The following is a 15256-nucleotide window of genomic DNA, read 5'->3' as shown; positions in this document are numbered from 1 at the left end:
TTTTGAATTCTCTGTCATTAAGCTCCAAGGTTTCCATGTATTTGAAATTTTTTCCTGAAGATTTTTTATCATCTATCTGAGCTACATCTCTGTCTTGTATATCCATATTTGATTTCTTTATCCTTGATGGCATTTGTGAGTGGTATTGTTAATTACCCCAACAAGAGATAATTATTCCTTTCTCCGGTAGGACGTGCTGTACTACAAGATTTGCCTCTGCAAGAGTCTTGGGTAGAGTTCTGGTGATGAATCACTGTTATAATGATGCAGGCAGAGCCATCGCATTGGTAGGAGGGGCTTATTGTTAGAGCTTTCCAATTTTATGACTCTAGCAATGGCAAACCAGGGGTCCTCCAGGGCCCTCCCACATGACCCAACAAAGCAGGGGATCAAACACCCGAGCACTCCTGCCTCTCACAGGGGAGAGCAACCTGGAGACTCAGCTGAGGAGAATCCACAACCACCACTGTTCTCACAGCAAGGGGAGCCATGCGGGCCTGGGAGGCTGAGGAGACACAGTCCAGTCCCTCCTCCAATACCACTCTAAGTACTCAAAGTGCAGCCCTGGGCAGGGCAGGGGCTGTGCACCACAATCCAGTGTTGCAGCTCCAGGGGCATTTGCAGCAGAGATCATAGTTTGCGGCATCCTGCCCACACATGCTAAACTTTGCCTAGTGAGGCAGTGCCTGAGCTTCAGACAGGTGGGGCACAGATCCCAGATCTAGCACATCTGGTATTACAAGGCTAAACTGTGCTAGTCAGGCAGGCAGATGAAATATGCCCCAGTGTTCTGGGGCTGATCTCCACAAACTATTCACACGCAGTTTTTGGGAGCGCACCACGGGCTTTGTGTGTGCCCAGTACCTGCAGTCACCCAGCGCCTGCAATCACAAGTGCAGCAGATGCCAGGAAATGGCCCTGCTCCCCATTCTTGGTCATCACCCATATCTCAGCGCCTTCCTCCCTGACTCTCCTCCTGACTCTGGCTCCAAGACAAAGCCTGCGCCAACAGTGCCTCCCTCCATCAGGTCCCTGAAGAAAGAGAAAGACTCAGTCCTCTGGCATTTTTTTTCTTCTGTGAGCAGATTCTATCTTTGGCCACCTTCTTGCACAATCATATCTTTGTCTATCTGGTGTACATATATTTCAGGTTCATCTGGGGGTTTTGCTCTGCATATAGTTATAGAATTTGTTGAAATTTCAAGGCAAGAGATCAGGAATATCTCTCATGCCGCCGTTTCTCTGACGTCACTCTTAATTTTTTTTTTAGATCTTTTACATGTACACAAAACAAAATTTACCTTGCAACCTACCTGGAAGGTTTATTTTATGATTTATTAAATACCATTATTAATATTTTATCAGGAGATTATTTTGCTATATTTTTAAAAGGATTGCCAGAATGGAAAGTACAATTTTTATTATGTCCTGCAGAAAATTTATATTTTTCACAGAAAGATAGACTCAATCTTATAGTCAACAGGGAAATAAATAGTTGAAACAAGAAACAGAAGAGAGTTAAAATATGTTGAGTTTCTTTTATGTGCCAAGTACTGTGTTTGCATTTACTATTTTGTTTAACCCCTACATAATCATCTCTGGTAGGAAAAAATAAGAATATTACAAATATTACCAGTTACCTATGTTAAACAAGAAAGTCTTCTGAAAGTTTCATTATTAAGCCCCGCCCAGGCTTCTCACCCACATTCCAGTATTGTATTATATATCCACCTGTAGGACAAGCCCACTTAGCACTGTCATCTTCACATCAATATGGCAAACTAAAGTCATCCTCTCTTCCCCAAAGTCTCCTTTAGCTACAAACGTTCTCATCTCAAGTGATGGGGATGCACTCTTTAGTTACTTAGGTTAAAAGCCTTAGGGTCATCTTGCCTCCCTCTTTTAAAATGTTTTTTTAAGATTTTATTTATTCATTATAGAGAGGGGAGAGAGAGAGAGAGAGAGAGAGAGAGAGAGAGAGAGAGAGAGAAGGGGGAGGAGCAAGAAGCATCAACTCCCATATGTGCCTTTACCAGACAAGCCCAGGGTTTTGAACCGGCAACCTCAGCATTTCCAGGTTGATGCTTTATCCACTGCGTCACCACAGGTCAGGCCACCTCCCTCTTTTCTAACCCTCTCTACCCAAGCCATTAAGAGATGCTTTGACCCTTGCTTTAGAATAAACCCAGAGTGGATCTGACCACTCCCAACTAGCTGGACCTGCATCTGATCTAATATTTTGCCTCTCCAAGAGGATAAACTTGCCACCTGCTTCTTTCCTGACCTCCCTATGGTCATTTCCCAACCAGCAGCCAAGATGAGCTTGTTGAAATATAAGCTATGTTAATTCTGAGCTCAAATTCCCATGATGGTCCCCATTTCACTCTTAGAATCAAAGCTATTATAAAAAGCCTTGATCCACCCTTGATCCATCTCTAGCTCCACCTCCCCACAGCACCCTCTACTGTTCTGCCATTTTTTCTAATTTCTCCCTTCCTCTCTTCACTCAATTTTGTTTCTACAGTCAATTAAGCACAATGTCTAGCACAAAATATTCTCAATAAATACTTATAAAGGAATAAATGGACAATTCTACATGTTTTAACAATGATCAATTTTCCATTATCTTCATGAGTTACCGATTGCTCATATATATAGGGGGAAATTTCTTTCAGAGCTTGTCTGGTTTAGTAGAATATAGGGAATATTTAATATATTAATTATAGTTAAAACATGGCTCATAATCATATATATACCTGATAGTGCTGGATAATTGAATCTCATTTTTATTCTTTGTACCCTGGATAAGTCAGATATAAGTGAAAATATAATATTCCCAGCATATTTTTTTTATTTTTTTTTTATTTTTGTATTTTTATGAAGCTGGAAACGGGGAGAGACAGTCAGACAGACTCCCGCATGCGCCCGACCAGGATCCACCCGGCATGCCCACCAGGGGTGACGCTCTGCCCACCAGGGGGCGATGCTCTGCCCCTCCAGGGCATCACTCTGCTGCAACCAGAGCCACTCTAGCGCCTGGGGCAGATTTGCTCCAATGGAGCCTTGGCTGCAGGAAGGGAAGAGAGAGACAGAGAGGAAGGAGGGGGGGGTGGAGAAGCAAATGGGCGCCTCTCCCATGTGCCCTGGCCGGGAATCGAACCCGGGTCCCCCGCACGCCAGGCCGATGCTCTACCGCTGAGCCAACCGGCCAGGGCCTCCCAGCATATTTTAAGTGCTATGAGAATACACAGTATTTTTATTCTTTTATTTTTAATTTTAAAATTATATTTAGAAAATTAACTTTATTGCCTGCAGAATTCTAATACTTAACCTGTCAACTTCACCAGTCTCAAATATTGCTCAATCAAGTTCTTCAGAGATTGTATAAGTTCTGAACTTTTTGAAAGTTTGGTTTCCCTTTTGAAAACAAATACACTGTTATGAGTTTCTAAAGGGACTGAACTTCAAGATAGACATTCTGGGATGTCATTCGGCCTTTGTGTCTATTAGTAGAATATAACTGGGCTAGCCACTTCACCTCTTCTGGTTTCTAATTCCTCTTCTGTAAGATAATTTATACATTCATTCGGGCACTGTAATTTCTTTTTTCTGTCTTTCTTTCTTTCAATTGATTGATTATAGAGACAGAGGAAAGGAGGGGGCAATGTGGGCATTTATTTGTTGTTACATTCATTGATTGCTTCTATGCATATGTGCCCTGACTGGAGATCAAACCATTTGGGGACAATGCTCCAACCAACTGAGCTAACCAGCCAGGGCTCAGGCCCTGTAATTCCTATAAAAAATTTAGAAGACTAAAAAAATTATTCACCCCAGTATTCTCAGTTACAAATTTCATTACATCTCTGCTTAATTTTTGGATTTATTATTTTTCTCATTCTTTCCTGACACTTTTAACATGCTCTGTAGGGCCACAAAAGTATATTGATCAAATGAATAGAGAAGTAGAACTCTGTTGCTTCCCACCTTTTCAACACCAGATCATTTTTGTGTGCAACACAATTCTTTTCTTTGTAACCTTTCAGAAAGTATAGTCACAGTTCAGCATAAAGCAGGTGATGAGGTCAGGATGTGTGCCTCTCCAATATGTGTGAGCTCCATTAGAAGTCTCATTTTATCACTTTCTTGAGAAGGCACCATTAATAATGAGGGGGAATGGTTTGGAGTAGGTAATAGCATGCACCTGATATGAGCTGGGAAGATTATGCCATGTTTGTTGTCTTCCTGTGATGTCAGATGAACTGCTGTAGAAAGCACAGTATTTTTTCCCTCCTTTTTTAGTCACAGCTCCTTAGTTGCAGTGTTGCTAAAACAAATAACACACAGGAAGTAAATAAGATTGTGTGTGTGTAATATATCTTATTAAATCAAGTGATTGATACTTGCATTTACTGCTTTTTAAAGAAGGTAAAATTATTAATAGTAGAAAAGTAGGTCGGAGAATACCACACCTGTTTTATTACAGTGACATTTGTGTGTATATGTGTGTGTGTGTGTGTATTTTTCAGAAGTGAAAAGTGGGGGGTGGCAAACAGACAGACTTCCACATTCGCCCAACCAGGATCCACCCAGCATGCTCACCAGGGGGCGATGCTCTGCCCATCAGGGGTGTTGCTCCACTGCAACCGGAGCCATTCTAGCACCTGATGCAGAGGCCATGCAACCATCCTCAGCACTGGGCCAACTTTGCTCCCATGGAGCATTGGCTGTGGGAGGGGAAGAGAGAGACAGAGAGAATGGAGACAGGGAAGGGTGGAGAAGCAGATGGGCACTTCTCCTGTGTGTTCTGGCCAGGAATTGTACTGGAGACTTCTGCACGCTGGGCCAATGCCCTACCATTGAGCCAAATGGCCAGGGCCTAGTGACATTTTTGAGGCTGGTTTTATTTTCTGGAAAGCATAAAAATACAAAGTGTTTTCATCGTGTAAGAACATGGCCATGTAAATTTCCAAGGAAACTCTCTCTTCACGTCATTGAATTAAAGCCTGCCAGAGTGGTTCTTATGAGAGCTCCTTAAGTATCTTTTTGTTTCAGACTAGTTATTGCATCTCATCATTTCATTTTGTTGTTTTAGAACCGTTGTGCTTCACGTGTCAAGAGTGATAACAAGTTAAAAAATCTGCAACCTTTGAATTGTTTCCTGCCTTAGAAGAAAGAAAAATGAAGAATTGATATTCAAAGGTAAAAGTGTCTTCTTTCCTTTACATAACACACCCCTACCACTTCCTCTTCAGCTGTCTGATGTGAAACAATTTTTTTGATAGCATGGAATACTTGATTATAAACATTTCTGGCTTGTTATTCCAGACATATTAAGAGGCTGCTGAACTCAAAGACTATGATTTTTCACTCCCTAGTTGTCTGTATGGATTCTGGATGAGATGTGTTTGATAGGTTTAATCTCCGTTCTTGTTATTTTGGAGTGGCAGGTCAGGAAAATGCCATTTTCATGACTGTGGACCAAATTGTTGTACTTAGGTTAGACACAGAACTATGAAAATAGATGGCATAATATAAGATTTTAATTTTTCTTAGAGTGTTGTACAAATGTTACTTTATCAGCCCAAGCATGCACAACATTATCTACATGTGCTAAAAGGCCAAGGGAAACACTTGAGGCGATGCTATGATCTCTACTCTTTTCACTTCATTATGTAGTTTGGGGAAGGAAAAGACGAAGGGTCTTAATGACATCAGGAATGCTATCTGCGTGGACTCCTGTGTAGGGGACTGATACTGCTGTGTACTTCAGTAAACTAGCATCTTTGTTTAGGTTGCTTGTATGAGAGAATGATGCGGGCATGGTAATTCATTGGGGAGCTGATCCCATGGATCAAGAGTTAGAGAACAGAGAGAGTGAATCAGGAAGAAAAGACCAAAATAAGAGTGAGTGAACAAGTTCACCACTGTGGACCTGAGGAACTTGATTCCTTGGGATCCCCAAGAAGGCACCAGAACCTTCCAGAATTTCTGCCTGAAGCATGTGCAGTAAGTTTGTTCACTGGCTTTCTCCCTTTGGTGTGGGTTGCTCCTAGGGGCATTAAAACCCCACCTTCTGGGCTGTGCTGGCACCAGATGAGGCAGAAAGCAGGAAGACACTGAGTTTGCACTGGAGGCAGACACTGTAAACCAAGAAGAACCGAGTTGGCACAGAATGGTCTGTCAGTGCAGCTGTGGCTGACGTCAGAGGTGGGCCATGGTGGTGTGATGCAGAGAGCCATCTCTTAGAGTTCCTCTACTTTATTTTAAATCATGAAATGAATCACATATTCCTCCTAAATAAACTACTTTGTGTTTTAAAGTCATTAAAAAATGATATCCAAGTGTCATAGAACCAGAGTGAATTGTTTCAAAACTAACTTTTTCATCAGTTTTCCATTTCAAACTGAGAACTATATCTTGGCCCAGATGTACATTGGAGACACTATATAATAAAATTTGAAGTATGACCAAAATGTTGGAATAGCTAGAGATAATGCAGTAACATCTTATTATATCTATAGTTACTATTCACTGTATGTTGTTTTATATACAAAATGATGTTGGTGCATACACAAACATAAAATAATTATCTTTCCTATCTGGAAAAAAACCCAGTTAGCAGTGTCATTTTTTGTGTGAAATGAGTAACAAATTTGCATGTCAGAATTTAATGTGACATGGATGGTCAGCCAGCAAAATGTATTTAACACATTAAATTGAATCAGGTTGTTTTCTTTCTCCTTCTTTTTTTTTTTCATGTATATATGTGTATAAGGATTGACATAAGATTAAAATAAAGTCAGGTAAAGGCTTCCATTGTGTTGTGACCTAGAAGATCATCCGTTCAGAAAAGGAATGTAGTTGATGAACTCAGTAAGGAGCAGCTATTAAAACAAACAAATAAAAAACATTTAAATAAAATTTTAAGCCTGACCAGGCGGTGGCGCAGTAGATAGAGCGTCAGACTGGGATGCGGAAGGATCCAGGTTCGAGACCCCAAGGTCGCCAGCTTGAGCGCAGGCTCATCTGGTTTGAGCAAAAAGCTCACCGGCTTGGACCCAAGGTCGCTGGGCTCCAGCAAGGGGTTACTCAGTCTGCTGAAGGCCCACAGTCAAGGCACATATGAGAAAGCAATCAATGAACAATTAAGAAGTCGCAACGCACAACGAGAAACTGATTGATGCTTCTCATCTCTCTCCGTTCCTGTCTGTCTGTCCCTGTCTATCTCTGCTTCTGTAAAAAAAAAAAAAAAAATTAAAATAAAAAAAAACACATTAAAATGGAAGGATTTACATTAAGCATGCAAATTCCTCATGAAGAAAATGAAATGGAGGGGGGAAGGGAAAAGAACAGCAGAAAGTGGCAGGAACGGGCAACCAGAGGATCAGCAGATGGCAAGGAGGAAATACCAAAGAGAAGACAGAATCAAACCAGGGAGGCAGAGAATCACTTCCAGTGGAAAGCATCTCTTAGAACAGCCACACCCTGAGCACAGAGTGCAAACCTAGTGCACAGTCCCAGTTCATTTGAGGCATGACAAATTCCAAAGAAAGGGTAAATGACTGTACCTTCAGACCAGAACAATGCAATTGCCTCTTTGGTTTCTTCAGCTCTAAAGACTTGCTAAATAAAAGTTCTGATTATGTCTGTTCTCTGCTCAGAAACTATTTTCTAATTACCAATTCATCATTGTCCAAACTTCTTAACAAACGTTTAAAACCTGCCACTCTAGCTTTTCAGACATATTTCTTATTTCTTGACTTCACTTACCAGTAGATCTGGACCACTGTCTAGTAATGCAAGCTCTGTGATTTGTAATCAAGTCTTCCAAGTGGTTTTGATACATTTCGGTTTGCAAATATAGGTAGGTCTGGGATGAGGCTCAAGAATTTGCATTTCTAACAAGTTCCTTGTTAATACTTGTTCTGCTGGTGTAGAGGCCTTACTTTAAGAACCACTAAGTAAAACAAATAGTACAGGCTAGCACTACAAGTTCTACATTGCAGTTTGAGTCAAAGACTGATTGCAGTACAGGGTTTACTTGACAACTTCCCCGCTGTGGGAGGTCTACTAGTTTATGGTCAAAGTCTGAGTCTTATGGTCAGATATACTATTGATATATATACTCAGATATATCTGAGTCTTACATACCATCTTAATATAATAAAATCCCCAACAATAAGCTTCTTGATATATTTGATAGCACCTGCTGTGTTACAGACTTTACAGTCATAAATAATGTGTTGGATGGTTGGAAGTGGGATAGGGAAGGAGGACAGAAAGACAAATGGACAGGCTTTGCAACCAAAGATTCATTTTAGCCAGAAACTTAACTTAGAAAGAAACTGCTCTGGCATATGCCATTAAAGAAAGACTTATTTCCTTCCCATGAAAACCTACTTGTTGTATAAGACCATACTCAATATATAAGACATTTTATTAGATGGAATAACTCTGTGATTCAGAGCCTTTAATAACCAGAGTTTTTTTACAAAAGGAATTTCTGCTATTTGATAGAGAATAAGAGGGGAGAAATGTCATTTATGTCAAGACAAATTGTATATTTTTACTTTATAAAACAGCCAATGGGTATGTGAAACCAGAAAATTGTATCTATTTAATGAATTCCTTTGCCAATGCCTCTTTCTTGAGTTTAAATTTAGCAGCTGCAGCATAATTTGAATGTTTGTTCACATTTAGGACAATTGTGCTTTCTGGTTTTTTGCTTTCTTGCATTCAGACGTGTTCATGTTTCAACATTGCACATTTTCTCTCTGCATCTTTTATCTGCATACATCATCCCATGATTGCCTTGGTAAATTTATCCTACTTTTCTTGTCTGTTTTCTGCCTACTCTTTGATTTATTCCAGAAATTGAGCTCAATGCCTACTTTTAGAGCTTAGTGTGAAATTTGTTCTGTATGTTTTTTAAACCAAGTTTCCACATTTTTTCTCTGTTATGTATTCTTTATTGACATCAGCTTCAAACTGCACCCTTGAAAAAGCTCATTATATCTTTGTATTAACACAAATAATAACAATGGATGACAACATGAACCTTGAAAACTTATTTTTTTAATTATTTTATAATTTACTTTAACAGTAGGACATAAAAATTTCCATGTCATGTTATGGCATGCCTAATGTTCAGCTTAAAGAAAAAGTCCTACTTCCAACACTGTTATTACCTTAATAGATGCCTTGGCTGATTTAGTAGGCCTTAGTTACCTTTATTATAAAAAGAAAAACTTAGGATAAGTGTCCAGGGATTTATTCTAGTGCCTTATCTTGCAGTCTTAAAATGCATATCATATGAAATGCTACTTAAAATCAGACACAAAGGTATGTGTGTGTCAATCTTTTGACTAATGGCACATATTTGACAATCAAGTTGGAAGAGCAGGGTTTTGAATACAGAAAGATCTAATTGTAAAATATAACTATCAATTAACAGCATGTTTGGAGAACTTACTGACCCGCTCTATGTACCTTAGTATCTTTATCTGTAAAATGGGGGCAGTGTTAGTGTTACCAGAAAGGTTGCTTTAAAGACTAAAGATAATCTAAGAAAGAGCTAGCACTTACATGCTTACATACTGAACATATTTATTTCTTAAAACCTGTGCAGGCCTCTAAGCTGACCAGAGCTCAAACCATGGCTTTAGAAGTTAATTGAGTTACCTTCCTCTTCTCCATAGTATAATTGGATTTTACAAGGCTAAGAAATTTTTACTCTAGACTCTGAAAGAGGAACACAATTTCAAAAATGTATCCCAAATTTAGTCATTTGAAATTTACAAAATGAATGAAAAAATGTATTATACTTCTTCCTCTATATGGAATATTTAGTGCTATCCAATGCTGATGGTTACACATAGCAAGCAAGGTCCTTTATTTCAAGAGTGACTCCTTCAATGTCAAAGCATCAAGTCTATAAATTGTGTCTTATCTTCTATCTTGTTATCTAGACACAGTTTGGGCAGAAATTAAAATCAAGTTTTTTTAAAATAAAGATTTAGCATGAATAAATGTTCATCCACTCTTTATATCTGATTTGAGTAAGTTCAAAGGTATTCTTTTCTTTCAGGTCCTCTAAAAACCAATTTTTATAGCCAATTTGCCTGATATAGCCTTGTATCCACAGGCAAAAGAAATCACATTTTGGTCAATAGATGATTCACTTCCTACAGGATTTGTTCAAATAATAAATATTTCCTGCTCCTTTTAAGTGTTTTTGAGTTTGAATTGTCAGTTTGTTATTAGTTAAATTGTCAGTTTGCCAGTACTTTCTCAGCAGAAATTCAGAGCTGCCTACTTAACAGGAATAGATCAAAAAAGTTCTGGGAAAATATTTCAACAACCTAGCAGAGGAGTTAATCCTATTTAAACCTATAAATCCCCTTCAACTTACTGTGTTTTGAGGTATAGCTTACCATTTCACTTTTACTTTTTATGACAGAAATAATTTAGGAGCTAAGAATTAGTGGTGCTGTTTCAGTGCCGTGATTATTTCCGACATCTGTAAGATAACTAAAATTTAATTGTGGTATGTGTGTTTATTTGTCATGTCTCAGAGACATATCACTGTCAAAATGGAAATTATACTGATGAGGTTAGTTCAAGCCCTAAGGAGACACACACACACACACACACACACACACACACAGTGCATGGTGGTGGCGATGGTCATGAAACCATTTACTTAGACAACTCAGTCCTTCACAGTAACATAGTTATTTCTCCATAGACCAATTCTAAATGAAATTGTCATTTTTTATGAAATGACCTAGCAAGTATTCTCTGTAACAAACATAAATATTCTTTGTTGTATGATAGGATACTTTCTTTGTAAACATAGTATAATTGTATTTATAACTACTCACATTTTTTGAGTATTTGTTGAGAGGGTTAGAATACCCAGAGACAATTTATGAGGTGGTAAAAATATGCAGCTTGACAAGAATTATAAGAGAAAAAGACAAGGAGGGAAGGCCTGTGTGTTGGCTGAGTTTATTCGGTCATGTGCTAGAAATTTTCACCAAAAATATTTTATTTATATTATAAAAGCTGTTTGGGGAAAAGATGATGCCATTTAAACATTAGTGCCAGAATTCTTTACCATTTAAGTGTAATTTGGGATTATTAATCAAATAAGGTACACAATTGACAAAATAATTTTAGTGATACACAATGCCTATTTCTCTGGCACTTCAAATTCTTGAGGGTTTTGTTAGTTTTTAAAATTAAAATCATGATAGCAAACATGATTAAATACTTAGGTAATGTCAGTATAGTGGAAGCGTAATTTTATATTTGTCCTTTTAGGGTCTTTGACTGAGCCTGAGAATTAAATTGACATAGATAAACAGGAGAAAAGAAAGCACACAAATGTATTTACATGTTCTTTTGCCTGCTGTTTTCCAAGTGCCTTCGGCTCAGAATAATCCCTATGCCACAGTGGCATATTATAAGGTGTCACACTGTGCCTTCCTTCACCAGGCAGTGTTTTACATTACCCAAGTTAACTCACTTAATCCTTACTATAACCCATGAGAAAATATTACATAATTACAAGGGGGAGTTATTAAATATCATCATAGTAACAGATCCAAGATATTTTCTCAATCATAGAGGAAGCTCACAAAAAATGTTTTGAAGATATAGGAGATGTGAACAACACACTACAAATTTTGTTCATTGCTAATACATAGACTTCTCCATTCAACAACTGAAGAACACGAACTCTTCTCAAGTGCATGTATTGTATTTAAGTTATGTGCTAAACCATGAATCCATTCTGAAATGTACTCTCCATTTCACAGATGAAGAATCTGAGGTTTGGAAGAGCTAAATACTTGCCAAAGAACTCAGAGCTAGTATGTGGCAGAGCAGGGCAGGAACCCAGAAAGTCTGTCATCACAGCCGCTCGACTACTGCATTCTATGTCTGTATTGGTTGTCTTACTGGTGGAGAGCAAACAGTTGGTCTTTAGAGATAATTTAAACTGTTATATCAGGAAGAGAGTGCTGAAGATTAAATCTAATTTATTAGGTGATATTTTGACACAAGGATGCTGCCAATTTGAGATGAACCAATTGGAGTGTTACATGACCTATGAAGCTAGACTTAGGAGAAAGCAATTCAAGCCATAAATTAAAAGTATATTTAAGTGATTGCTAAATAATTAACTAGCAAAAGCAAAACAGTAATGACATAGTTTGACTTATTACCCAAATTAATTCCCTTTAATAACTCAGACCTGAATTCTTAATCATGTTTAGGTTCTTTGCAGTAAAAAGGAGGATGTCCTCTGGTGTTTCATGGGCACATTAAACTCATTATTTCTAAAACTAAACTCTTAAGTGCCTCCTCCCACCTGCTCTTCCCTCCTCTGCTGTTCTGTACCCATCTATATCACCACTACCCACACACCCAATTGCTTAAATTAGAAATTTGGGATCATCTATGAAACCTCTCTTCCTCCACCTCTGTAAATTTGAATGAATTTGTTGAACGAAGTTCTTTATTACCCATCTAATGTTTTAATGCCCTAGTTGAATGATTATACTCAAGGAGAGTATGATAATCAGACCTTATGTTCTGCTGATGTTTCCTAATGTGTTCTGGCTTCTGGCCACAATATTCAATTTCCAGGTATGGTTTATTGTTGTTGTTCTGGTTGTGTTGCTGTTGTTGGCATTGTCATTAGTAGTAGTGTTGGTGTTGGGCATGAATACATTCATGGAAGATCCATCGTAGAAAGGCTGGAATGTTTTCTCTTCTTCATAAAGATATTGTACATGTTGACACATAGATCTTTTGCCTTTGGCACACATGCATGCTCAGCAGTATTGCACTCTTTAATTTTATCCCCTGGGAAAAAATTGGGTTTCCTGGAAAGGCAGGTTTTTTAAGCAAAGATTTCCTGGGTATTAAGTCATAAGAAATTCAAATGTTGCTAACTGAAACTTACAGTGGGGCTTAATTGTGTATATACTTTAATCTCCTTTGGGGATCTAAAACTCGAAATGTTACAAGGAAAGTTTCACACAATTGATCCATTTTTATTTAAGAGAAATAACTGTTAAAGAATATATTCATTGGTATTAAAATCTTAAATAATTTATCTCTTCTTTGACTTTTAAATTAATGCTCTTTTCAATTACAAAGCATTGTTAAGGGAAATCGAAAAAGATACAATGAGATGGAAAAATATTCCTTGTTCTTGGATAGGAAGAATAAATATAATCAAAATGGCCATATTACCCAAAGCAATATACAAATTTAATGCATTTCCCATCAAAATCCCTATGAGATTTTTTAAAGAAATGGAACAAAAAATCATCAGATTTATATGGAACTATAAAAAACCCCGAATAGCCAAAACAATCCTAAGGAAAAAGAATGAAGCTGGGGGCATTACAATACCTGACTTTAAACTATATTATAGGGCCACGATAATCAAAACAGCATGGTATTGGCAGAAAAATAGACACTCAGACCAATGGAACAGAATAGAAAGCCCAGAAATAAAACCACATATATATGGTCAAATAATCTTTGATAAAGGGGCCAACAACACACAATGGAGAAAAGAAAGCCTCTTCAACAAATGGTGTTGGGAAAACTGGAAAGCCACATGCAAAAGAATGAAACTCGACTACAGCCTGTCCCCGTGTACTAAAATTAATTCAAAATGGATCAAAGACCTAAATATAAGACCTGAAACAATAAAGTACATAGAAGAAGACATAGGTACTAAAATCATGGACCTGGGTTTTAAAGAACATTTTATGAACTTGACTCCAATGGCAAGAGAAGTGAAGGCAAAGATAAATGAATGGGACTACATCAGAATTAAAAGTTTTTGCTCAGCAAGAGAAACTGATATCAAAATAAACAGACAGCCAACTATATGGGAACTGATATTTTCAAACGACAGCTCAGATAAGGGCCTAATATCCAAAATTTACAAAGAACTCATAAAACTCAACAACAAACAAACAAACAATCCAATTAAAAAATGGGAAGAGGACATGAACAGACACTTCTCCCAGGAAGAGATACAAATGGCCAACAGATATATGAAAAGATGCTCAGCTTCATTAGTTATTAGAGAAATGCAAATCAAAACTACAATGAGATACCACCTCACTCCTGTTAGATTAGCTATTATCAACAAGACGGGTAATAGCAAATGTTGGAGAGGCTGTGGAGAAAAAGGAACCCTCATTCACTGTTGGTGGGACTGTAAAGTAGTACAACCATTATGGAGGAAAGTATGGTGGTTCCTCAAAAAACTGCAAATAGAACTACCTTATGACCCAGCAATCCCTCTACTGGGTATATACCCCAAAACCTCAGAAACATTGATACGTGAAGACACATGTAGCCCCATGTTCATTGCAGCACTGTTCACAGTGGCCAAGACATGGAAACAACCAAAAAGCCCTTCAATAGAAGACTGGATAAAGAAGATGTGGCACATATACACTATGGAATACTACTCAGCCATAAGAAATGATGACATCAGATCATTTACAGCAAAATGGTGGGATCTTGATAACATTATAAGGAGTGAAATAAGCAAATCAGAAAAAACCAAGAACTACATGATTCCATACATTGGTGGAACATAAAAATGAGACTAAGAGACATGGACAAGAGTGTAGTGGTTACCAAGGGTGGGGGGGAGGGAGGACATGGGAGGGAGGGAGGGAGAGAGTTAGGGGGAGGGGGAGGGGCACAGAGAACTAGATAGAGGGTGACGGAGGACAATCTGACTTTGAGCGAGGGGTTTGCAACATAATTTGATGACAAAATAACCTAGACATGTTTTCTTTGAATATATGTACCCTGATTTATTAATGTCATCCCATTACCATTAATAAAAATTTATAAAAAAAATTAATGCTCTTTTCTGCATTTTCTTTATCATATTTAACTGAAACTTATTTCTAGGTACAGAAAATCATGCATAGTTAGAATATGGAGAAAGGTGCCTTGGACAGGTAAACTGGGGTCTGAGTTTCAACAGTATTTAACATTAAGATGAACCCTGGCCCTGAACCTCCCACCACTAAGAAACAGTTACAAGAATTATGGATTAAATTCCAAGGAAGACCCTCATTTAGGGCCAGGAGAGGAAGAAGGAATTTGCTGGGAGAGTCAAAGAAAACGAGAGCTGGGCATTTGAAAACAGACGTATTCAGTACTTTTGCAATAGGACAAAAAAGACCTCAGTATAAAACTG

The 15256-nt window shown here is 38.1% G+C and overlaps 1 protein-coding gene across 2 annotated transcripts in view; it reads left to right on the top strand.

Annotated features, from left to right (window-relative positions):
• Positions 1–15256, top strand: part of DLGAP1 (DLG associated protein 1) — a 986787-nt gene that overhangs the window by 342032 nt on the left and 629499 nt on the right. For both annotated transcript variants that reach the window (XM_066246182.1, XM_066246181.1), the window contains exon 3: positions 5096–5202. The gene's annotated coding sequence lies outside the window, so the exon portion shown is untranslated. The remainder of the gene's footprint in view (positions 1–5095; positions 5203–15256) is intronic.

This window comes from Saccopteryx bilineata, chromosome 11 (genome assembly GCF_036850765.1).
Source record: "Saccopteryx bilineata isolate mSacBil1 chromosome 11, mSacBil1_pri_phased_curated, whole genome shotgun sequence".
NCBI lineage: Eukaryota > Metazoa > Chordata > Mammalia > Chiroptera > Emballonuridae > Saccopteryx > Saccopteryx bilineata.
Note: the sequence above shows the minus strand (reverse complement) of the source record. Positions and strands in the feature narration are given on the sequence as shown.